General features: G+C 49.6%; 1 long non-coding RNA gene across 1 annotated transcript; it reads left to right on the forward strand.

The window, feature by feature from the left end:
* Positions 1–242: 242 nt before the first annotated feature.
* On the forward strand, positions 243–19983 carry LOC137531656 (uncharacterized). Its single transcript, XR_011023701.1, has 3 exons — positions 243–318; positions 13790–13888; positions 19748–19983. It is a non-coding gene; the product is annotated as an uncharacterized lncRNA (long non-coding RNA).
* The last annotated feature ends 6000 nt before the right edge of the window (positions 19984–25983 follow it).

Genomic DNA, 25983 nt, shown 5'->3' on the forward strand with positions numbered 1-25983 from the left:
ATGGGCGCCCTTGTCACTCACCTCCCAGGGGGCGCATAAATTAGAAAATCCCCTCCCAGCCAGTTCTGAGCACCTCCTGGCTCCTTCCCATGGAGATGATCTAGCCGGCTGCCAGCGCCCAGAGCGCCGTACAGCAGTAGGTAACATTTCCGTGTCCCATTCACCTCTGCTGCTTAGTCGCCCAGGCAACGTCGGCACTGCTCACATCTCTCTCCTGATTGGCTGCATGGAGCCCTGCTGCTGCCACTGGGGCTGATGGGGGATGGAGCATGGAGGAGAACAAGAGTCTGCGTAGCTGGAGCCAAGTGACACAGACAAGTGAGTGTGATCTTACTGCAGGAGAGGCAGAAGATGAGCGCAGCGGTGAGGATGAGGAATCTGATAGCATATGTCATGTGTATCAGGTTACCCGAGCAGAGAGAGGCAGCGCCTGACAATATAGATAAGATGATTACTGCTGAATACTTCCTGGTTCCTGTCCTCTCTTCTGCTCCCAGCATGTGCTCGTCTCCTTTCTCTGCCCTCTCTCTCCTATAAAGTGCAGCATAATTGTGGTGTGATGTTCCTCCAAACGGGACTGGTGAATATTGCCCTGGTGAGATTTCTCCCTTTCCACAAAGTCTGTTATTCTATCTCTTTATCTCCCACCCTTCCTACTCCTACTTTTTTTCCCTCTCTTGTGTCCACCCCCTGCCTTTCCCACACTCCTTACTCTGTCCTCCATTTCCCCATCACAATCTTCATTCTCCCTGCTTGTCTCCCCCCCCCCTCCTCCCCTCCATCTATTGTACCTCCCTTAAAAGGTACTTTTAAGCAGGGATGGGCATTTGAGTAGCTACCTGGATTTAAAATGTCAATTATACAGCAGTGACTGCAGGAGATGGGGGTTACCTTACCCATAAGTCCGTGGGATCATATGCGTTCCATTCACATCACACACAATGTGTGTGACACATTCCATGTCATTACCGCATGTCCTTCTTCTAGCTTGAAGGAGAAAGCGCGATAGTGGCGTGGGGAACGCATTACACATTGCGTGTGACGCAAATGGAATGCATAGGATCCCACAGACTTATGGACAAGTTAACCCCCATCTCCCACGTTTACCGCTGTATAATTTACATTTCACATCCAAGTTGCTACGTCATTTGCAACACTTTACAGAGCATAGGCATGTCACTGATTGTCCTCAGAGGAGCTCACACTCTAATCCTACCATAGTCCTAGCCTAATGTCCTACCATATTATTATTATGTATTTATATAGCACTGACATCTCCTGCAGCACTTTACAAATTACATAGTCATGTCACTGACTGTCCTCAGAGGAACTCACACTCTAATCCTACCATAGTCCTAGCCTAATGTCCTACCATATTATTATTATGTATTTATACAGCACTGACACCTTCTGCAGCACATTACAGAGTACATAGTCATGTCACTGGTTGTCCTCAGAGGAGCTCACACTCTAATCCTACCATAGTCATAGCCTAATGTCCTACCATATTATTATTATGTATTTATATAGCACTGACATCTCCTGCAGCTGTTTACAGATTACATAGTTATGTCACTGACTATCCTCAGAGGAGCTCACAGTCTAATCCTACCATAGTCATAGTCTAATGTCCTACCATATTATTATTATTATTATTATGTATTTATATAGCACTGACATCTTCTGCAGCACTTTACAGAGTACATAGTCATGCCACCGACTGTCCTCAGAGGAGCTCACACTCTAATCCTTCCATAGTCATAGTCTAATGTCCTACCATATTTTTATTATTATGTATGTATATAGCACTGACATCTTCTGCAGCACATTACAGAGTACATAGTCATGTCACTGATTGTCCTCAGAGGAGCTCACACTCTAATCCTACCATAGTCATAGTCTAATGTCCTACCATATTATTATTATTATTATTATTATGTATTTATATAGCACTGACATCTTCTGCAGCACTTTACAGAGTACATAGTCATGCCACCGACTGTCCTCAGAGGAGCTCACACTCTAATCCTTCCATAGTCATAGTCTAATGTCCTACCATATTATTATTATTATGTATTTATATAGCCCTGACATCTTCTGCAGCACATTACAGAGTGCATAATCATGTCACTGATTGTCCTCAGAGGAGCTCACATTCTAATCCTACCATAGTCTATTGTCCTACCATATTATTATTATTATTATGTATTTATATAGCACTGACATCTTCTGCAGCACATTACAGAGTACATAGTCATGTCACCGACTGTCCTCAGAGGAGCTCACACTCCTATCCTACCATAGTCATAATCTAATGTCCTACCGTATTATTATTATTATGTATTTATATAGCAGTGACATCTTCTGCAGTACTTTACAGAGTACATAGTCATGTCACTGACTGTCCTCAGAGAAGCATAAAATCTAATATCTGCCATGGTTATAGTCAAATGTCCTACAGTATTATTATTATGTATTTATATAGCACTGACATCTTCTGCAGTACTTTACAGATTACATAGTCATGTCACTGACTGTCCTCAGAGGAGCTCACACTCTTATCCTACCATAGTCATAATCTAATGTCCTACCATATTATTATTATGTATGTATGTATGTATATAGCACTGACATCTTCTGCAGCACATTACAGAGTACATAGTCATGTCACTGACTGTCCTCAGAGGAGATCACACTATAATCCTACCATAGTCCTAGCCTAATGCCCTACCATATTATTATTATGTATTTATATAGCCCTGACATCTTCAGCAGCACATTACAGAGTACATAGTCATGTCACTGATTGTCCTCAGAGGAGCTCACATTCTAATCCTACCATAGTCTATTGTCCTACCATATTATTATTATTATTATTATTATTATTATTATTATTATTATTATTATTATTATTATTATGTATTTATATAGCACTGACATCTTCTGCAGCACATTACAGAGTGCATAGTCATGTCACTGACTGTCCTCAGAGGAGCTCACACTCTAATCCTATCATAGTCATAGTCTAATGTCCTACCATATTATTATTATTATTATTATTATTATTATTATTATTATTATTATTATTATGTATTTATATAGCAGTGACATCTTCTGCAGTACTTTACAGAGTACATAGTCATGTCACTGACTGTCCTCAGAGAAGCATAAAATCTAATATCTGCCATGGTCATAGTCAAATGTCCTACCGTATTATTATGTATTTATATAGCACTGACATCTTCTGCAGTACTTTACAGATTACATAGTCATGTCACTGACTGTCCACTGACTGAGGAGTATTTTTCAAAATGTGAGGTGCACAAATGACTACCTTATACTAATATCTAGAAGCATGTGTCTGCCTAATTGGGTTGTCTGGGGAACATATCTACTCAAATTATGTATATACACGGCACTTTGCTACTTAATTATCTTGGCGCTCCTGGCTATTTAATTTCCTTATCTTGAGGCACCTGGTTGCTTTTATTATGGGGGAATGAGACTCTGCTTGGGGGCGTGGCTGGGGATGGGGGGGGCACAATTGTAGTGTTTGCCATAGGCGTTATTTTACCCAGATACCCCACTGTCAGCAGCGGCAGCTCTAACAGCGTGCGAGGTGGATCGGCGTCTGCTCCCCGTTAAGGCAATGCGGATCAGGTAGAACGTTCTGCCAACCACCGAAGATAGCTGGCAAAAAAAAGAGACCACTGCAAGTCTGCTACGGGTGAAATACGGAGATGCTGGATGACAATCCCTGGGAGAAGCAAGTGTGGTGAGATCTATAATTGCCGCTACACACTTCTGTTACATATATGCTTGCAAGCTGAAGATCCATTCTCATTTATACCTACACTCAGTTCTCTCCCCCTCTCTGAAGATCAGGATAGTGGGAGTACCGGTACCAGAAGGGGTGTATGAGTGCAGGGGAGTGCATGGTGCATTTGAGTGAGCGCTCAAACCTGGCCAGTTTTAACTGATTTTAATTGGTTAGTCTGTGTCTCTAAATATGAATCCTTCAATAAAACTGTTTTTTGTATTTTCATACCTATGAGTGACCATGACTATTAATGATTTTGGATACTGTTATATAGTGTTTTTGTGGTCACTCCCTCGGAATTGAGGTGGGGGTAGAAATATTAAGGTGATGGTTGAGTCAGGCAGTTCATTAATATAAAAATATATGTTTGTACACACAGGCCAGGCCTGTGTTATATTTCCTTAGCTACAGTATAGTTTAGGGCATAGGGATTACTGTGCTATTGTGTAGTTATTACTGCAGTGATTAGTTGTTAGAGACTAGTACTGTGTCTGTGTTAGGTACAGATCACTGCATTTCTGTTGCGCTGCTGATTGTCAGTGTGTGTGACAGATAGACCGTCCGTTAGTGTGCACACTGTTTTCTTCTTCTACTCAGTTGTCTGTCACTACCCCACAACCCCCCCCCCCCTTCCCGGTGCTAATTCATCAAAGTCCAACACCAATTTCAATAAAGTGCAAGTACCCCACATCCATCAGGTGACATCATCATCACACAAACTTGCACTATGTTTGCTGGCACTGGCAGCCGGGGACAGAGCATCAAGGGCAAGAAGAGAGGGAACATTGCTGGCACTGTCACAGCCAGCAGTTCTGCCACACCAGTGTCCATTCAGCCGCTAGCCACTGGCCATGGACGCACTGGGCGCCCAGCTGATAGGGGGAGTCACGCTGCAGATGCGCAGCAGCGTGTATTGACCATTTTTCAGCAGGGTCGGCGCCGCACATTGGATGAGAAAGATGCCAAGCCTGTGATGCAGCTGATGGTGGATGAGCTGGGCACCACCAGCTCTACAACAGACACCTCCACCCCCACCACCACTCCTGTTCGCAGGAGCAGCAGCAGCCGCCCACGGGGACTCGTCAATCATCTTGTTGACCCCAGCGGGCAGCCTACCCTCAGTCAGCACGCTCTGTAGTCCAGACACCGCTAGCACAATCAGGGCTGTTACAACTGACTTTAAGAAGAAGGACATTCTGGGCGCACTGGGACTGGGGTTTGCGGAGGAGTGAAAGATGGTGACAGTGATTGTTGAGGGCGATTCCTTGCCTGAGGTGTCAGCAGAAGAGGAGTTTGGGGGGGTCATCAATATCCCAGCAATTGTTTGAGGAGGGGGAGTATGATGCTGATAATAATGATGATGAAATGAAGGACCGTGACTACCAGCCACAGGAGGGGGATGTTGTCTCTGAGTCTGAGGAGGAGGATGCATCCGTGGGTCTGGCACGGAGGATCAGCATCGCTGACATTGGCAGGAGCAGCAGTGGGCATGGAATGCGGGACCCACAGCCTGCTGCTTCATCTTCAACCGCTACCACCAGCCGCACCACTCAACTCCAGGCCCCAACCACCACAGGGCCAACCACCGCAGGGAGAAAAAAAGCAGCAGCAGCCCAATCAGGGCATAAGGGAAAATTACAATCCCCAATCTGGCAGTTTTTTGATCTGCCCTCAGTGGACAGAAGTTTGTGTGCCAGGTGAAGTTGAGCAAAGGTTGCAACCACTCCAACTACGGCACCTCCAGCTTCATCAACCACCTGGCCAACAAACATCTTCACGAGCATGAGGAGTTTAAGAGGCTGAAGGAAGCTGGCGCTGGCAGTGTTCCGACCAAAAGCACCACCAGAACCCCCTTTGCCAGTGCCACTCCTGCCGACACTGAGTCCTGTTCAGGCAGCCAGTCCTCCTCAGTGGTCTCCTCTGCTCCCTCCTCCTCTTCCCGTGCTACCAAAAACCGCCAACAGACCCTGCTGAGCGAGCCCTTTGTGGTCAGGGCTCAGCCTCGCAGCAACCGTCGCATCCGCCAGCTGAATGGCCTGCTTGCACGGGCCATGTCCTCCCGTACTCCTTTGTGCAGGAGGGGAGTGACATGCGTGCACTCCTGCAGAGCGCAGCACCGGATTGGCCAATACCCAGCCGGCACTACTTCTCACGCATAGCCATCCCAGCAGTGCACCGCTTGGCGATGGCCAACGTGGAGCGTGGGCTGGATCATGTGGTGGGTGAGTGGGTCAATGTGACCATGGACTTATGGTCAAGCCAGTTCGGGACAGGCTGGTACCTTTCATTTACCGCGCACTTCACCGTCAGTTTGGTGGAAGGGGGTGAGGAGGGGACAGCAGCATCGGACACAGCAGCAAACCAGTGGGTAGTGCCACCCCGCAGCAGGGTCAGGGGCAGTGCAGCAGATTTCTCTGGTCCGGTTCCACTCTCCGGCAAACCCACCGCAGCCAAACACCCCCCCCCCCCCTCAGCAGCAGTGTGAAGGCCCACCACTGCCAAGCGCTGCTGGAGATGGTCAGCCTAGGGAAGGCCAAGCTGATGGCAGACCATGTCCTGACCAAACTCTGAGAGCATGAGAGGAGTTGGCTGACCCCCAGAGGCCTCAGAGTTGGAGAGGAGGTGTCCGATAATGGGGCCAACCTGACTGCTGCCATCCACCGGGGGAGACCTCACCCACATCCCCTGTCTGGCCCATGTCCTGAACCTGGTGGTGCAGAAATTTCTGAGCACCTACCAGGAGATGGACCCACTTTTGAAAGTGGCTCAGAAAACAGTGGGCGGTGCCTCAGCGGCCCTGGAAGCCGTGCAGCTGGAGCTGAACCTCCCACGGCACCAGCTCATTATTGATGTTGCAACACGATGGAACTCCACCCTGGCCATGTTAGAGCGTCTGGTTGAACAGAGGCAGGCTGTCAACCGATACCTGGCCAGAGCCACCACGGACGCCACCTTTTTTCGGGACCGGCACCACCCACCTCCCGGACATCCTCCTGAATGCAGAGTAGGAAAAAATGCAGCTGGTGTGCTTGGTGCTGGGACCCTTCCTGGAGGCCACCAACATGGTCAGCCGGGACCGTGCGTCAGTGTGTGAGTGAGTGAACATGCTGTGCATGCTGGACAAGGCCCTTGTTGCTCTTCTGGAAGTGGGAGAGGCAGCCTTGATCCAGCAGGAACAGCAGCAGCAACTTTCACAGTCCACCTCTGAGCGTCAGGAGGAGGAGGTTGAGGACTTGGAGTTGGAGGATTTGGAGGTCCCTGACCTTGAAGATGAGGGGGTACAGCCGAGTGCAGCTGCAGTGGTATGGGGGTGGAGAGAGCAGGGGGAGGCTCAGGAATCAGAGGAGGAGGAAAGCACTGTGGGTGATGAAGAGTATGTGTCAGCAGAGATGGCAGCCCTTTTCCCCATGGCAGCGCACATGCTGCAGTGCCTGCGCAGTGACCCAAGGGTCAAGCAGATCCATGCTCGGGAGGACATGTGGATCACCCTGATGCTGGACCTACGGCTGAAGGGGAAGCTGCATCAGTTCCTGCCTGCAGGAGGAGACCCTGTGCACTGAATGAGGGACTTGCAGCGGTCCCTGGTTCAGCGCTTGGAGGAAGCCTTCCTCCAGACTTCCCCACCCCCCGCTGTCACAGTCCAGCCAGCACAGCAGCAAGTGCCTGCATCCATCAGCAGCAGGCAGCCATCAAACCTGCTGTCTCTCACAAAGGCACTGTACGCCACACCGGTAGAGCTGCCGACTGAGGAGGTGTCTGCAGCAGCATGTGGCCATCAAAGCCAGAACCAGCGCCTGACTCGGATGGTGGCAGACTACATGGGGTCCTACAGCGGGCTTGACAGCGACACCCCTTTGGACCCCTTGGATTACTGGGTCAAGCACCTGGATATTTGGAGCGAGCTGGCGCAGTACGCCCTGGAAGTCCTTGCTTGCCCCCTTTCCGGCGTGCTGTCCGAAAGGTGCTTCAGTGCTGCCGGTGGCGTGGTCACCGAGAATCGCTCTCGTCTGTCCACCCTGTCTGTGGACAGATTGACGTTTCTCAAAATAAACCAGGCTTGGGTGGTTGGTGAATTCCTGGCCCCTGTTGTTGGCAAGAGGGGGACATTAAGTGGCTGGAAATCACTATGCCTGCCTTACCACCCTTTACCACCTCCAGGCTCCATCTTGAGTCGCTTCCTGGAACTTCTCCTAATGTTTTACTGTGCCGTGGTACCAACACTAGGTGCCATGGTGAACTATTTAAACACAATTGCTGTGTAATTTTTTGGGAGGTGTCTGAGCTGAAAACTGTCATGTTCCAGATGTGCGGTTGGACTTTGGACACAATGTGGGCTGCACGACTGCTGTCTGGATCCTACTCCTGGTGTTAATTTACAGCCATTTTTTTTGTATTTTTAACTCCCCACATAGTGTTTCCCTTAAAAAAACATGATGCTACATGCATCATTTACCAAAAAAAACGTTTTGGAAGCTATTTATAGGCCACTTCCGGTTTTTCTATCCGGATATCCGAATCCGCCCGGATAGCCCGGATGATGCATTCAGATATCCGCATGTAAGCGGATATCAGAACGTTCGGATCTAGATATCCGATCCGGATCCGGATATCTGGGTATCTAGATCAATTCGAATTATGAAAAGGGGTATCCGAGCAGCGTACGAGCGAGAACAGAGCAGGAGACTTGGGAGCAGGATACAGCCGGTATATGGCTGATCCTGCTGTTACACAAGTCCTGGCCGTGTTAAATACTATTTCCCATCCAGGCCACCATGGATAGTGGGGAATGAAATAATTTGGCTTCCAGCAATTGCTGGAAGCCGTATTATTGTGTTTTAATTGTAACTTCAGCTCCGTCTTCTGACGGCGCCGAAGTTACTCCCTTTGTGCTGCTATAGGCGTAATTCCTATTACAGCCTATGGTGGTGCCGGCTGCGCCGAAATATCCATGCGCTGGAATCACCGTGTTTGTCCAAGCATCCCTGAATGTTATACTATACACCAGTCACTGCATACCTGTTTACGGTACCTGTGTGTGTGACAGCTGCACATTGTATTGATACCAGTCACTGCATACCACTTCAGTGCACCTGTGTGACAGCACATTTTATTAGTCAAGTCAGTGCATACTTTTCACTTCATCCACCCCAATATGGGCAAAACAGGCAGAGGCAGAGCCAGAGGCAGGCCACCCAGCAGGTCTATTCGAGGTCGTGCTGTCGTGATTTCATGCGGCCCTGGACCAAACTACAGTGTTCAGAAGGCACGTGCCATCAACCCCGAATATTGTCAGGACGTAGTTGACTATTTAACAGAGAACACCTCATCTTCCTCAGCTTCCGCATGGAAGCATGACATATCTTTCTCCTCCTGCTCTGAGTGCCATCATCCCAGGGCTCAGCAGTGTGGAAATTTTTTTGTGTGTCTGCCTCAGAAGAGAGCAATGCCATCTGCAGGGCCGGATTTGTACCTTTTACCGCCCAAGGCCCATTGTCACCAGCCGCCCCCCCCCCCCCCCCAACAACATCCCAACACGCCCAAGCATGCACACACTTTTTCAAGCAGGAGAAAGTCTTAAAGTGACCCTGTGAACACACAAAAAAACTCAACCTCTAAATGAACCCGAGGCGAGAGTGATACTGTATGGAGGCTGCCCTATTTATGTCTGTTAAACAATACCAGTTACCTGGAAGTCCTGCTAATCTATTTGGCTGCAGTAGTGTCTGAATCACACCAGAAACAAGCATGCAGCTGATCTGACAATGTCAGAAACACCTGATCTGCTGCATGCTTGTTCAGGGGCTATGGCTAAAAGTATCAGAGGCAGAGGATCAGCAGGGTAGCCAGGTAACTGGTATTGTTTAAAAGGAAATAAATATGGCAGCCTCCATATCCCTCTCACCTCTGGTTCACTTTAATAAATCCTCCTGGTGCCCACTGTTCCTGCACTGGGATCCTGTGAACATATTCAGACCCCTAACTGCTGCCTGGAACCCTCTTCTTCCGTGTATCTGCACTCCCGTCTGTGTGCAACCATACTGGATCTGTGCGAACATGGTCCGCACATGCCCAGTAGCACAAAGCCTTTTGTGCATGTCTGTTTTTGTGCTAGCGGGAATGTGAGAACCATACTTGGGCTTGCCCAGTACAGTTGCACTTGTACATGGGAGTGCAGCCATGAGTAAAAATAGGGTCCCGGGCAGCAATGGGGAGTTAAATATATTCAGAACCTTCCTATAGATAGCCAGATGCTGCCCCCCCACCTTAGTATAGGTAGTCAGGTGCTGCCCCCTCCCCCCAGTATAAGTAGTGAGGTGCTGCTGCCCCCCCCCTTATTATAGGTAGTCAGGTGCTGCCCCTTCCCCCCAGTATAAGTAGTGAGGTGCTGCCCCCCCTTCCTTAGTATAGGTAGTCAGGTGCTGCCCCCTCCCCCTAGTATAAGTAGTGAGGTGCTGCCCCCCCTTCCTTAGTATAGGTAGTCAGGTGCTGCCCCCTCCCCCAGTATAAGTAGTGAGGTGCTGCTGCCCCCCTTAGTATAGGTAGTCAGGTGCTGCCCCCTCCCCCAGTATAAGTAGTGAGGTGCTGCTGCCCCCCCCCCCTTAGTATAGGTAGTCAGGTGCTGCCCCCTCCCCCAGTATAAGTAGTGAGGTGCAGCTGCCCCCCCCACTTAGTATAGGTAGTCAGGTGCTGCCCCCTCCCCCCAGTATAAGTAGTGAGGTGCTGCTGCCCCCCCCTTAGTATAGGTAGTCAGGTGCTGCCCCCTCCCCCAGTATAAGTAGTGAGGTGCTGCTGCCCCCCTTAGTATAGGTAGTCAGGTGCTGCCCCTTCCCCCAGTATAAGTAGTGAGGTGCTGCTGCCCCCCCCTTAGTATAGGTAGTCAGGTGCTGCCCCCTCCCCCAGTATAAGTAGTAAGGTGCTGCTGCCCCACCCCTTAGTATAGGTAGTCAGGTGCTGCCCCCTCCCCCAGTATAAGTAGTAAGGTGCTGCTGCCCCACCCCTTAGTATAGGTAGTCAGGTGCTGCCCCCTCCCCCAGTATAAGTAGTGAGGTGCTGCTGCCCCCCCTCCTTAGTATAGGTAGTCAGGTGCTGCCCCCTCCCCCAGTATAAGTAGTGAGGTGCTGCTGCCCCCCTTAGTATAGGTAGTCAGGTGCTGCCCCCTCCCCCAGTATAAGTAGTGAGGTGCTGCTGCCCCCCCCCCCCTTAGTATAGGTAGTCAGGTGCTGCCCCCTCCCCCAGTATAAGTAGTAAGGTGCTGCTGCCCCACCCCTTAGTATAGGTAGTCAGGTGCTGCCCCCTCCCCCAGTATAAGTACTAAGGTGCTGCTGCCCCACCCCTTAGTATAGGTAGTCAGGTGCTGCCCCCTCCCCCAGTATAAGTAGTGAGGTGGTGCTGCCCCCCCCCCCCCCCTTTAGTATAGGTAGTCAGGTGCTGCCCCCTCCCCCCAGTATAAGTAGTGAGGTGCTGCTGCCCCCCCCCCCTTAGTATAGGTAGTCAGGTGCTGCCCCCTCCCCCAGTATAAGTAGTGAGGTGTTGCTGCCCCCCTTAGTATAGGTAGTCAGGTGCTGCCCCCTCCCCCAGTATAAGTAGTGAGGTGCTGCTGCCCCCCCCCTTAGTATAGGTAGTCAGGTGCTGCCCCCTCCCCCCAGTATAAGTAGTGAGGTGCTGCTGCCCCCCCCCCCCATAGGATATGTAGTCAGGTGCTGTCTGTCCCCGATTGCCCTTCCCCAATTAGCACAGGCAGTCAGATGCTATCATACCCCCCCTCCCCCCAATAGGTGGCCAGAGGCTATGCTGTGTCGCTCTTTTAGTATAGGGAGGGACCCAAATGTTGTCCGACCTCCCACCATGTCCATTCTCTCACCCCCACCCCCCAGAGACCAGGAGCCAGTCCTTGTCTTCTGTCCCTCTCCCTCCCTGATCCTCCCCCCGCACGTACCCGCAAAGTAGCAGTAGAGAAAGTCACTTTACCTCTCCAGGATTCCAGCGCCGAAGCTTCCTGTGTGCCGCTGGGCGCCTCTCTCTTGTTCGAGATTCCCATCATGTGACTCGCCGGTAACCTGCCGGCGAGTCACATGGGAGAGACGCTGACTGGAGAAAGAAGCCTCAGCGGCAGCGGTACACAGGAAGCTTCGGCGCTGGAATCCTGGAGAGGTAAAGTTACTTTCTCTACTGCTACTTTGCGGGAATATGCAGGGGGAGAATCGGGGAAGGGGGGGACAGAGGGGCGCTGCGCAAAGTGATACGGCCACTGGCCGTTAACAGGAAGCTGGATGCACAGTGCTGCTCGGCTGGCCACAGTAGACAGCCTGCCTGCCTGGCTCGCTCCACCCGCGTGCATCACTCTAAGCCGGCATAGTGAAGGGGCAGCTGTGGGCTAACCAAGTGGCTCCTCTCAGGGCTGGCGACGGACAGGTGCAGTCAACCTGTCACCAACCGCCCCTGGGATTCCGATAGACTCTGGCGCCCTAGGAACTGGCCTTGGAGGCCTTTCCCCAAATCCGGCCCTGGCCATCTGTACTCTCTGCTACCAAAAACTGAGCCATGGAAAGTCCAAGACCCATGTAGGGATAACTTCCTTATGAAGGCACATACTGACAAAGCACAAATTGCAATGGGATGACCACCTGAGGTAAAGCAGCACACAAAAGCAAAGCCACACACCACAGTGGAAGATACCAGGCCACAATTATTTCTCAAAAAAGGTGATACCCAAACTGTACCGTGATGTTGAAAGGCAAGTGGTGTCATCTCTGGCACACAGCATTGGGTCAAGGGTCCATCTGACCACATGGTCTGCAAAGCACGGTCAGGTCTACCCGAAGACTAAGTCAGTCCCCACACACAGCATCTCTGCCTGCACTCGGTGTGACTGCCTGCCCCAAGACTAAGTCGGTCCACAGTCCCCACACAGCACCTGTGCCTGCAGGCCGCTTGACTGCCTTCTCCGCTACCACCAACAGGGTCCAGGACTCCAGGTGGATTCCTGAATTTTTAAGGTCGCTGTTAGCAGTGGCTGCTATAATAATTTTTCTGGTGTGCGTGTACATGCCTGCCTAATTTTTCTGCCTGCACTGCGGCTGCAACAACAAAACAAAAGGCATGTACATGTGTCAATTCCCCTTCGCGATCGTTACCTTGCTGTGGTGATGGGGCTTGCGTATCACAATGAAGCAATGACCACCGGCTATCTGAGAGTCTCAGGGGGGCACACCCAAGATAATAGGGTTGTTGCTTCATTGTGGACAGACCAAATTCGATCAGATGGACAGTCACTGTTGTTCTGTCATTGAGCTACCTCAGCCCAGCGACCATATGGGCTTAAAAAAAACCGCTATCGACTGCACTCTCGCCATGGTGCGCACCAGTCCAGCACAGCCGTCACTACACAAACAGCTGTTTGCGGTACGTTACACAGTGAGTTTGGTTTGTCAGTGTGAAGCAGTACACTAATTACACTACCTGATTGATGTATACACATGCAAGATGTTTTAAAGCACTTTAGGCCTCCAATTTAGCATGCAATGTGATTTCAACCCTTAAAACGCTGCTGTGCGTAAAATCCTGATTTTTCCCCTGGGACTTTTGCCGTGTATCCCACTCCGTCATGCCCCCTTCCAGGTGTTAGACCCCTTGAAACATCTTTTCCATCACTTTTGTGGCCAGCATAAATGTTTCTAGTTTTCAAAGTTTGCCTCCCCATTGAAGTCTATTGCGGTTTGCGGAAGTTCACGTGAACCAAACTTTTGCGGAAGTTTGCGTTCGAGGTTCGGGAACCTAAAATTGGAGGTTTGAGCCATCACCAGGTTCGAACTGCGCCATGTGTCCGCTATCTGCCGCTGACAGCTGATATCCACGCAAACTACACGCCGGGCGAACCGTATGGGCCATCTCTATTTGTCACTCTAATATACCTTTCTCATTGTGTTTCTCTTTTCTCTGTCCCACTAAACACAAATTATATCATTACAGGAGAGGCTTTAAAGTGTAACATTGTTCGATGTGACTCTACTCCTTGCACCGAATTTGTGGCACGCTGTGTTGCAGGATCTGCCTGCTACTCTCGATCAGGTAGGTGACTCCATGTTTCCTATGATTTTGGGCTACTGTTCTCTGCACTGAAGCATTGACTACTAGGGCCGTGGGGCAGAGCTTTGGCTTTCTGGTTTCTGAGACCGATTTTCTAATCCAGAATCTAGAAAAGCCAAAATTTGCTTCGAAAATCTGAATTCTGATTCCGAATTTTTGCATGGAAGTCTGTAACACAATTTTCAAAGTTAGGTGCTAGGCCCTCGAATGGGCTATCTTTACAAAATTTGCTATGTAGGTCAGGGCTACCAACCTAGGCATTTCTATTTTTTCACAGACAAATGGTCAGGACTTTTCATATATCAGACATTGGGGAGGAGCCAAAATTACTCTGGGTCTAAGTGGGGGTGGTTGTCAGTGAGTTACACTGGGAAGGACACTGGGAAGCACACTGGTTGTGGGGAGAGGGGGGGATGTCAGTGAGTTATACTGGGAAGCGCACTGGGCACTACTGGGAATTTTGCGTGACATTGGTCGTACTGGGTACAGGGGATCCCAATAGGAGTTCCTGGCAGATATTTGGTGCTACTTGGAACAGGGAGTGGGGTACATGAATCCTGATATTACTATAGATACATACAATCATGGTCGAAATTGTTGGCACCCCAGATTTTTTTTCCAGAAAATCAAGTATTTCTCACAGAAAAGTATTGCAGTAGCATATGTTTTGCTATACACATGTGTATTCCCTTTGTGTTCATTGGAACAAAACAAAAAAGGGAGTAAAAAAAGTAAATTGAACATAATGTCACACAAAACTACAAAAATGGGCTGGACAAAATTATTGGCACCCTTTCAAAATTGTGGATAAATAAGATTTTTTTCAAGTATGCTATTCTCCCTTTAAACTCACCTGCGTCAAGTAACAGGTGTGGACAATTAAAAAAATCACACCTGAAAGCAGATAAAAAGGAAAAAAGTTCACTAAGTTTTTGCATTATGCGTAGTGATGAGCGAAAATGCAAATATTCTTTTCGACAAATTTTCGCCGAAATAAGTACAATTTTCGATTTGAGAAGCGAAAATTCCCCTAAATATTTTCGCATTTATTTTCGCCTAATGTCCGCGAATTTCGCAGTAAATTGCAAAGCCCCCTTACAAGCTAGAATCACCAAAATTAGCGGAGTATGTTAAGGAGAACCGTGGGTATAAGGGGGTGAAAAAATAATTTTTCAAAAAGACCTTATAGTTTTGGAGATCAATTTTAAAGTTACGTTAGGAAAAAAGTATACATTTATGTTATTTGTTTTTGTTAAACTCCTCAATATACATAGTAATTTGAATAAAAAATAAATATTATATGAAGTGCACGTGTCAGTATTATTACAGTGCCAGGGGAGCAGTGGCTCGGTCGGAGTGACCATCACCCCCATAAGGCAGGAGAAACAGGCAGTGTACATATCACATAAAATGACAGTGGCGGGGGAAGCAGCGGCTCAGTCAGAGTGACCATGACCCCCATAAGTCAGGAGAAGCAGGCAATGTACATTCCCCATAAAATGACAGTGGCGTGGGGAGCACCAGCTCGGTCAGTGTGACCATCACCCCCAGAAGTCAGGTCCAGGAGAAGCAGGCAGTGTACATATCCCTTATAATGACAGGGGAGGGGGGGGGCACAGGGCCGGCCCGCCTATGAGGAGGGATGAAACTTTTGCCTCAGGTGGCACTTCTGGGGGGCGGCACCCGCCCGTCCGTGGGTGTGGGGGGCCACCCGAGCTGGAGGGGATAGCGGGCAGGAAGGGGGTATTGGGCCTAGTGGCAGGGAGGGGGTCGGACCCCTCCTCCCTCGCCTGGGTCCCCCGTCCTCCGCTACCCTCCAGCTTTAAAAAGTTACGTTGCTGCAGCTATTGTGAGAGGCAACGGCTGGGGATCACTCACCTCTTCCTCGTTCCAGCATGCACTCCACTGACGTCACTTCCTGCTACGCCGCCCACTGTATTGTGAGTGGGTGGCGTAGCAGGTAGTGACGTCAGTGGAGCGCATGCTGGAACGAGGAAGAGGTGAGTGATCCCCGCCCGTTGCCTCTTACAATAGCTGCAGCAACATAACTTTTTAAAGCTGGAGGGGAGCGGAGGACGGGGGACCCAGGCAACCCAGGCAAGGGAGAGGGGGGGGGGGTTAAACCCCCCTCCCCGCCACTAGGCCCAATACCCCCTTCCTGCCCGCTATCCCCTCCAGCTCGGGCGGCCCCCACACCCATGGCTTGGGGGGGGGCGGCAATTTCTTTAAAGAAAAAGAGATAGTCTGGCGCCGGCCCTGGGGGGGGGGGGGGGGGGGGGCTCAGCAGCTCGATCAAAGTGACCATCACCCCCATAAGTCAGGAGAAGCAGGCAGCGGTACATTTTCCATAAAATGACAGTGGTGGGGGGAGCAGCGGCTTGGTCAGAGTGACCATCACCCTCATAAGGCAGGAGAAGCAGGCAGGGTACATATCCCATAAAATGACAGTGGTGGAGGAAGCATCGACTCGGTCAGTGTGACCATCACCCCCATAAGTTGGGAGAAGCAGGCAGCGGTACAAATAAAAAAAAAAATATCCAGAGGCAGATAGGAACATCGGCTTGGACACAGTGACCATGCTTTAAGGACAACTGTAGGTATATGGAGGCTGACAAATGTATTTCTTTAAAACAAAACCAGTTGCCTGGCAGCCCTGCTGGTCTATTTGGCTGCAGTAGTATCTGAATCAAACCAGAAACAAGCATGCAGCTAATCTTGTCAAAAATCTGAACTGACCGGCCGCTTTGTCCTCCTGACTCAGTCGCTACTAGTACTACTCTGCGTTCACTCTGCCCGGGTCATGGAACGCATCTAATGTTTGGGGCAGCACTATTACACTGTGGTCCTAATACCAGTGAGTTGCCATGGTCCTTCTGTGCTGCCGAACTGACCGGCCGCTTTGTCCTCCTGACTCAGTCGCTACTACACTCTGCGTTCACACTGCCCAGGTCCACTGACAACTCTGCTGTTATGTCATTGCTAATCACTGCAAAAAAAACCCCCAAAAATTACAAAAACCTCTCTGGGTCTTTTTGGCATCAGTCAGCCACTCATCCTCCTCCAGTGGTACCATCACCGCCAAGTGCCATTGGAACTCACCTTCACCTCTGTGATTGCTTAACGTGTATTTCCCTGTTTAAAACCACTTATTATCAATTAATAGCCGCATTTCAAGTGTTGATTTCACTTTAAAATCCATTTTCTCAAAAAAACCCAAAAAAACATTTTGGAATGTTTTATGTTGAAGTTGTAGCCACTTATCACCTTGATATTCCATGCAATTTGGGGGATTGTAGCATGCATGGGGGCTTTCCTATTAACGTTAAAAGAAAATCCGCATCCGGACGTGGATCCGGCTGTGATCGCGTCATTAACGGGCAAAAATCCGTGTCGTGCCATGGACGCGTTTCGAAATCTGGATCCAATCGCGCCGGAGGCGGATTTTTTGGGGTCAACGCCCGTGGTCGCCGAATTCGTGGATCAAGACATCCGAGCATCACTGTGCATAAGAAGTACTAATAAAATACAAAATACGCATAAAAGGCCCTGTACTGCATAGAATAGCTTACACTAGTGAATACATCCTGCTTGCGAAGTTAATACCAGTTTCAAAACATAATAAATACACAATTATGATCATTTTAAAAGTCCTATAAGTGCAATAACCAGTAGCCATATATCCATACACATTGCAATTTGCCCATAGTCTCCACTGTAACAAAGACAACACAAACAAATAGAGCCATTCAATAACAAAAGCTATAAATACAGTTATGAAGACAGATATCGTATGACTCAAACCAAGAAAAAGATGTCCATGAGTGATAGTAAATGCAAAATAACTGCTGCATATTTCACAAAGAATACCCTTTTATTAGGGACTTATCCCAAACATATATAAAAACATTAAAAAAAGCAGCGTCTGGCCAAGCATATAAATAGAAATATTAGCAGATAATATAAAATAAGTTCCAAGCAAAGTCATACATCAAATAATAATTGCTCCTCACAAACGGACCAACACTGGATCCATATATAGAATATAAGAATGATAGTGATAGAGAGTCCGTAGGAGGGAAGAGCCTAAGCAAAAGTGGGTAATAGACAGCTGCTACCTGCTCAGAAGAACAGAGATTCTCCGAGGAAGAAACAGCGCGGTGGGCTGGCGCAGGTTTCTTTGTTCTTCTGAGCAGGTAGCAGCTGTCTATTACCCACTTTTGCTTAGGCTCTTTCCTCCTACAGACTCTCTATCACTATCTTTCTTATATTTTATATTGGTCCGTTTGTGAGGAGCAATTATTATTTGAGTATTGACTTTGCTTGGAACTTATTTTATATCATCTGCTAATATTTCTATTTATATGCTTGGCCAGACGCTGCGATTTTTAATGTTTTTATATATGTTTGGGATAAGTCCCTAATAAAAGAGTATTCTTTGTGAAATATACAGTGAATATTTTGCATTTACTAAGTTGCAACGATAGTTGGGCGAAATAGTTGCTCTTATGTACGAGCCTCAAGGTGCGTACACACCTAACAACTGATGTCGCCCGTCAGCAATCAGGGCCCCATTCCCCTTCGGGATTGTTTTGCCTTTACTGACGTGTGTCAGCTGAAAATGTGTTCTATTGCTATGTGGAGGGGGAAGAGGGAAGACGGAGAGGCACGACCATGACATTATGCGGTGGGCGGAGCAGCGGCATCTTCCATGTTGGCTGCCGCTCTGCAAAGTTGATCTGCCGGGGGGGGATTGCTTGCCGAGCAGCCTTCACTGGATGGGGGTCTCTGTACACATGCCTGATTATTTGCTTAGGCAGTTGCTTTCGGACACATTTCTATTTACAAAAAATCCATGTGCCTTCCTGTGATGTTGAAATGTATATAAGCTGTGTGTGTAATGTCTTATCAGCTGAAAGCTTGTTCTTTTTCTTTTAAGTCATCAAATAAATAGTATCATCCTTTTTAAAAACTACCTGCTGTAACTGATAGATAACCAGGGCCAGCCCAGCACTATAATAGAGGCAAAGGGGGCAATTGCCCCAATGCCCCAGAGTGTAAAAGGGCCCCCCAAGTATCCCCATCACACCTCTCACTTTGGCCAGCCATGTAAGCTTCCCCAGGTACCGAGTTGCAGCGTGTGGTGGGCGTGTGAAGTGTATTTCAGTGGCTTGGAAGAGGATAGAAAGGTAGAAGAGAAGTGAGGACAAATGAGCAAAACAGCTGTGCCCCATGGCCAAACCCAGCACAGCCAGTGTAGTTTATATTGAACACTTGCATAACTAAGATAAGACACTTTTCTCCTGGCGGACTCAATGTGCTTCAGAGCTGCAGCCATGTAGGCGACCAGGATCATTAGTTAGCCTCACCCAAAGGCTCCTTACTAATTTAAGGACTGGTTTGAACCGGGATTAAAACCTCATCAAAGGCTCAAATACCACATCAAAAGCAACAGCCTTACCAGTACACTATCCAGTTGACTTGACCTGACATATTAGTGCTGGCAGATTACAATGAGGAAGTGGATAGAAAAAAAATTCTTATTTATCATTGTCAATTATTTATTTGAAGGTGTGTGTGTGTGTGTGTGTGTGTGTGTGTGTGTGTTGGGGGGGGTTGTATCAGGGGGGACCCAGCAGCCAGCTCAGGGGACAGGGGGACAGAGAGGTAATTGACAACAAAGGATTCCTAATGCCTCTTTATGGAGAGGGGCCACATCTGTTGGGAGTGTCAGGGGGCCCCTTGGCTAACTTTGCATGAGTGCTCCATTGTACTAGAAGCATCCAGTACCATGTTATACTTTTTGTATACAGTCAATTAATTTTTTTAATGTTTCTCCTTTAGGTGTACGCACTAAAGGATGCGTTCCAGTGGAACACTGCACCTTAAATGCAAGTTATTTAAAAGGCGTTCAATGCTGTTCTACAGATCTCTGTAACTGAGGCCACTGCTGGAATCATGGCAGTTTCAGCAACATTTATAGCTGGAAATACACATTATTGTCAAGAGTTCAGGGTCATTGAACATCTCTGTTTTTCTCTACCAAATCTGATACTGTCTTGTTTTATTCCTGTCATGCTTCTGCTCTATAAATAAATTCTTGCAAAAACAATTTTTTCTTTATTGTGGTCATATGTATAAAAACAACACATTAAAAGCGAAAGAATCAAAAAGGAAATAGGAAAACGGATCCCCCTCTACAGAGGCAGTTTTGGACACAGAAAAAGATCTGTTGTTGTGTATCACAGCCTGTGGGTAGGGAGGTGCCATGCTGGAGGGGGTAGAAGCCAAGATGGGAGTGACAGCGGTCGTTGGGGAGGGAGGTCACCTCCCCTCCCTCACCTGGGTCCCCCATCCCCATTCCTCCTCCAGCTACTTGCGCAAAACCAAAAGTATTGTATAATGGCAGCGAGCAGAGATTACCTTCTTCCTCAGCTCGCCCCATCACTTCCTGCAATGCCACCCTCCGAATAGAGGGAGACCTTGCAGGAAGTGACGCGGTGAGCAGAGGAAGAAGAAGGTAAATTCCCCGCTCGCTACCACTATACTATACATTAGGTTTTGCACAAGTAGCTGGAGGAGGAGCGGGGATGGGGGACCAAGGTGAGGGAGGGGGGCAAGCCCCTTCCCGCTGACTGCTGTCACCCCCGTCCTGGCTGCTACCTAGGGATAGGGGCACTCGGATACCCCTTTTCAAAATCCGGATTGACCTGGATCTGGATAACCAGATATCCGGATCCAGATCGAATATCCGGATCCGACCTTTTGGGTATCCGGATAGAATCGGATATCTGACCCCAGTATCCGGGGTATCCGGCCGGATTCGGATATCTGGATAGAAAAAACGGAAGTGGCCTTTACATTGCTTTAAAAACATTTTTTAGGGTAAATGAGGCATGTAGTATCATTATTTTTTTAAGAGAAACACTAATTGATGATGTGGGGACTTAAAATCCCCCCCCCAACAAAAAATGGCTGTCAATTATGTCAATTATGTCAATTAACATCAGGACTAGGTTCCAGACAGCGGTCGTGCAGCCCACATTGTGTCCAAAGTCCAACCGCACAACTGGGACATGGCAGTTTTCGGCCCAGACACCTCCAAAAAATTACGCAGCAATTGTGTTTTGGGTTAAATATAGGTGGTATCAGCACAGCAGCAGTGGCCTGTGGCACCCTGGCGGTGGGAGCAGCAAAGGCAGCAGGAGCAGGGCAATGCAGCAGCAGCAGGTGTAACGTCTGCCAGGAGCAAGCCGGACATGGCACTTGGTGTGTCTCACGGGGCACTTTGCACGTGTCACGTGGCACTTGGCATGAGTCATGTGTCACGTGGCAATTGTCATGTGTCACTTGGCACGTGTCACTTGGCACGTGTCACTTGACAGGTGGCACTTGGCACATAGCACTTGGCACATGGCACTTGGCATGTGTCACGTGGCACTTGGCACGTGTCATGCGGCTCTTGGCACGTGTCACGTGGCACTTGGCACGTGGCACGTGACGCCTGACACGTACTAAGTGCCACATGACACGTGCCAATTGCCACGTGACACGTGCCAAGTGACACGTGACATGTACCAATTGCCATGTGACATGTGCCACGTGACACGTGCCAAGTGCCGCGTGACACGTGCCAAGTGCCACGTGCCAAGTGCCACGTGACACGTGCCAAGTGCCGACTGGCGAGTGACAGTCAGACAGCAGAGGAGAAGACACTAGTGCACACTAACTGTCACACTGGCACTGCTCACAGCACAGCAGTTCTGTAGAAAGCTAACACAGTAGTACCACTACTCTAACAACTACTAGCACTGACTGCAGTACTACAGTACTAACTACACAATAACACAGTAATCCTATTCCCTAATCCCTAACCTAAACTGTAGCTAAGTCTAGCTGGCCAGCAGGCAGCAGCTGGCCTGGTCTGTGCACAGCACACACACAGACACATAGCAGCTGCAGCAGCCCTGCAGCACAGCACACACTCTGACTGTCACACAATGAAATCAAGCTAATTAACAATACGACAATACAACAATAGTGTAGTGATAGTGAAGGGGTTAATCACTGAACAGCTTTAGTTTTATCACTGTGTACAGCACTGGCTAGGCCAGTAGCACTGCAGCATGTCTCTCAGTGACTGAGCAGTCACACAGGACGAGATTTCTCATCATGGCACCCACAGGGGGGATAGCCAGGGTTCCCTTCTGTGATTGGTTGCTAGGGCTTCTGCTGGGAGTCCTCTGCTCAATGACATCATCTCCTTAGTTACAGTATTTGGATCCGGATATCCGCATGATATCCGCGGATATCCGGGTTATGCGACAAAATATCCACAGATAGCTATTTGAAAAAAAATCCGGAATCTGAATCGGATAGCTGAAAAAGGTCGGATATCCGGATTACCCGGATATCTGGAATCCGGATAAGCACCACTGCCTAGGGGTGCTCGGATACCCCTTTTCAAAATCCGGATTGACCCGGATCCGGATACCCAGATATCTGGATCCAGATTGGATATCTGGATCCGACCTTTTGGGTATCCGAATAGAATCGAATATCCGACCCCAGTATCCGGGGTATCCGGTCGGATTCAGATATCTGGATAGCAAAACCATAAGTGGCCTTTAAATTGCTTGAAAACCTTTTTTTAGGGTAAATGAGGCATGTAGCATCATTATTTTTAAAGGTAAACACTAATTGATGATGTGGGGACTTAACATCCCCCCCCCCCCAAAAAAAGGCTGTCAACAGTGCTGCTCAACAGGATTCCGGATATCCGGGTAAACGCGGTTATCCGAACTTTTAAGGCCTATCTGACCGGATCCGGATTCCGGATACCTGGTCCGAAATCCGGATAGCTATCTGCGGATAGTTGGTCGCATGGTTGGATATCCGCGGATATCCGGATCCGGGTACTGTTACCATGGAGATGAAGTCATTCAGCCAATCAGAGCGCTCCCAGCCTAAGCCCAAGCAACCAACCAGAATAAATCTCGCTTCAGACCTCATAGTTAGCAGGGGCATGTGTGCCCCTGCTAAAACGCCGCTATCCCACGGCTTAACGGGGGTCCCTTCACCCCCAAATCCCCTCGGTGCAGCGGGGGAGCGCTTCCTGGTTGGGGCAGGGCTAACCGCCACAGCCCTGCCCCACGCGCATCTGTCAGACGCGTATCTCCGCCTCTCCCTCGCCCCTCTCAGTCTTCCTTCACTGAGAGGGGCGGGGGAGAGGCGGCGATGCGCGTCTGATAGACGCGACTGGAGGCAGGGCTGCAACCATTAGAGAAGATTTATGACCAACTTGCAACCAAGGTTTGCGGGGGTGGGTTTGGGGGTGAAGGGACCCCCGTTTAGCCGCGGGATAGCGGCGTTTTAGCAGGGGCACGCATGCCCCTGCTAACTATGAGCTCTGAAGCAAGATTTATTCTCGCTTCAGAGTCTCTTTAAGGAGGGGGCCATGATAATAATCTCGTCCTTGCTTTGTGACTGCCACTGAGAGAGATACTCCAGTTTGTTTGGCTGAAGCAAGTGCATTAACTGAGTGATAAACCCAGCATTTTAACACTTAAACACCTTCAGAAGGGCCTGGATAGGCGAGAGCAGGAGCTGAGGAAGGCCTCCCATGATAGGGATAGACCTTCTGTCAGGAAAGGAAGGGGTTAATTTCTGGGTGGGCTTGGCCAGGCGACCTGAGTCAGAGGGAAGGCGGGTCGGACAGCAGTGGCTGAGGACAGGAAGGGTGTCAGCGGAAGGGGAGGAGCCAGAACGAGAGGAGATCACAGGAGAAAGTTGGCTTCTCTGTGTGTTCTCCTGCTTACAGCAACGTGATGGAGGAGTTGGACAGCCTGATGGCAATGCTGAGGAGCGAGGCAGCGGCAAGAGGACCTGAATGGGTGGCACAGCAGATTGCGGAGAGGACGGAGGGCGCAGCCAGCGAACAAGCCGGGCGGGTCAGTGCACGCATCTCCAGGCCGCCGGAGCGGCTGAGTCCCAGCGCTTCCCCCGCAGGTCAGAGGAGAGGAGGTAGCCCGGGACAAGCTACTACAGCCCCCCCAGCAAAGAAGAATAGCGCGGCTGGGAGCAAAGTGGCTGGGAGTAAACAACCACAAGGAGACCAGGAGGTGGCGGGCCCAAGCGGTATGGGGCCTAGTGGCGGCAAACAGCGCAGAGGTAACCCCAAGCAGAGCGGAACAGCAGCTTCAAACAGGCGAAGTGGTCTGAAGGATACTAGGGGAAACAAGGCGGCAGAGGGGAGGCGGCAGCGTGAGGCGGATGCCCCTACACCCAGGCAGTCCAAGCGATCAAAGAAGGACTCCAATTCGGGGTCTGGGAAGAAGGTGACAGCTGCTAAGGGGAAGCAAGCTTGCAGACCAAGGTCCAGTAGCTCTGATAGCAGCATACGGAGTGCGGCTGCTGGGCATGGCAGGTCATCTTCTCCGTCACCACCTCGTCAGGAAACAGCATCGGGTAGCAGAGGACGGTCTGGGCGCAATGGATCACTGCGTGGTCAGTCGGCTCGAGACGGGGACCGCCAATCTGAGGGGTCTGGTGAGAGGCGACTGGAAAGTGAAAGGCGCAGGAGTAACAACAGGGCCGCTTCCCCTGCGGTCGCTGCTTCCGGGAGATCGGATGGAAATGGTGGTCGGTTCGAGGCGGCAAGGCCAAGAGGGTCGGCTGATCGGGACCCACGTCCGGTGCAGCCAGGTGAGAGCAACCTTGTTGGAAATGTTGTAAATGATGATAACAGGGGTGATGTGCTAGTGAGGGGGGGGGAGAGTGCTAGTGGGGCGAGTAGCAGTGGGGGATCACTGTCTGTAGCACAGTCAGCAGTTACTACAGGCTTAGGGGACAGCTCATCATCGGCATTATCCCTCATTAATACCCTGCTTGTCGGCATCAGAGATGCCTTACAGGGGCCTAGTCGGACCCAGGTGGCCTCTGAGCAGTCACCTGTGGCAGCATGGATTCCTTCGGGTGTGGGAGGGTCCACAGCACTAGTGCCAGCTGGTGGGGTTACGCAGCCTGGGGGGAATGTGGTTACCAACGCGGTGGTCACTGCCCCGGCGCAGAATGCCCCAAAGGATAAGGAAATGGATACGGTGCGGCTGGCAGACGCAGCAAAAGGGGAGGTTTATCTTTGCTTTTCTGGACCGTTGGGTTTGCATTTAAAACAGGAAGTTAGGGAAAAAATTTGGAAGGGTGAGTATATCGAGATCTTCTCGTTACTGCAATTGGGTAAGTTTAACTTGGATCGGGTCAAGCCCGACGAGAGTAAAAAAGAGGAGGAGGAACGTAGGAGGTACCGACTCATTCCCCGGACGTTCCAAAACTGGTCACAGGCTTTTTCCATATATGCCAGTGTACTGGGGGAGAAGCAACCCGAGTGTTGCTCGTCCCTTTTTTGTTACCAGGAATGTATAGCGGAGGCCCACAGGTTATACGGAGGTTCAGCATGGCTGCGCTATGATGAACATTTTAGGCAGTGTAAAGCGATTCGCCCAACGATCAGGTGGGATCAGAAAGACATAGGCATGTGGATGCAGTTGATGATCCCCGGGACTAAGAGCAATCAGCCCTTTCAGGGAGCTGCCGGCAGCTCAGGGTCAGCTGGGCAGCCGGCTAATAAGAAGCCAGGAGTGTGCTGGAAGTTTAATGAGGGGGCATGCAGATTCGGAAGTTCGTGCAGGTTCAAGCATGAATGCTCATCCTGTGGTGGAAGCCATGCCCTTACCAGGTGCTATAAGCAAAACAAAGGTCGTTCCGCAGATGCTGCAAACAAAAGGGAGGACTCCAGTGATGGTGGAAAGGATGGAGCGATATCTAAGTAGGTATCCGGATGCGGCAGATGCGGATTTTCTGCGTAAGGGCTTTGCGGAGGGTTTTCATATTCCTAGTTCAGGTGTCCCAGGTTCTCATCCGCCATATCGCAATTTAAAGTCTGTTATGTTACGCCCAGAGGTTGTTTCTGCCAAATTACTGAAGGAGGTGGAGTTGGGCCGCATGGCAGGCCCTTTTTCAGAATCCCCGATTACTGACTTGGTGGTATCTCCACTAGGTTTAGTCCCAAAAAAGGACCCAGG

This window comes from Hyperolius riggenbachi, chromosome 9, assembly GCF_040937935.1.
Source record: "Hyperolius riggenbachi isolate aHypRig1 chromosome 9, aHypRig1.pri, whole genome shotgun sequence".
Lineage (NCBI taxonomy): Eukaryota > Metazoa > Chordata > Amphibia > Anura > Hyperoliidae > Hyperolius > Hyperolius riggenbachi.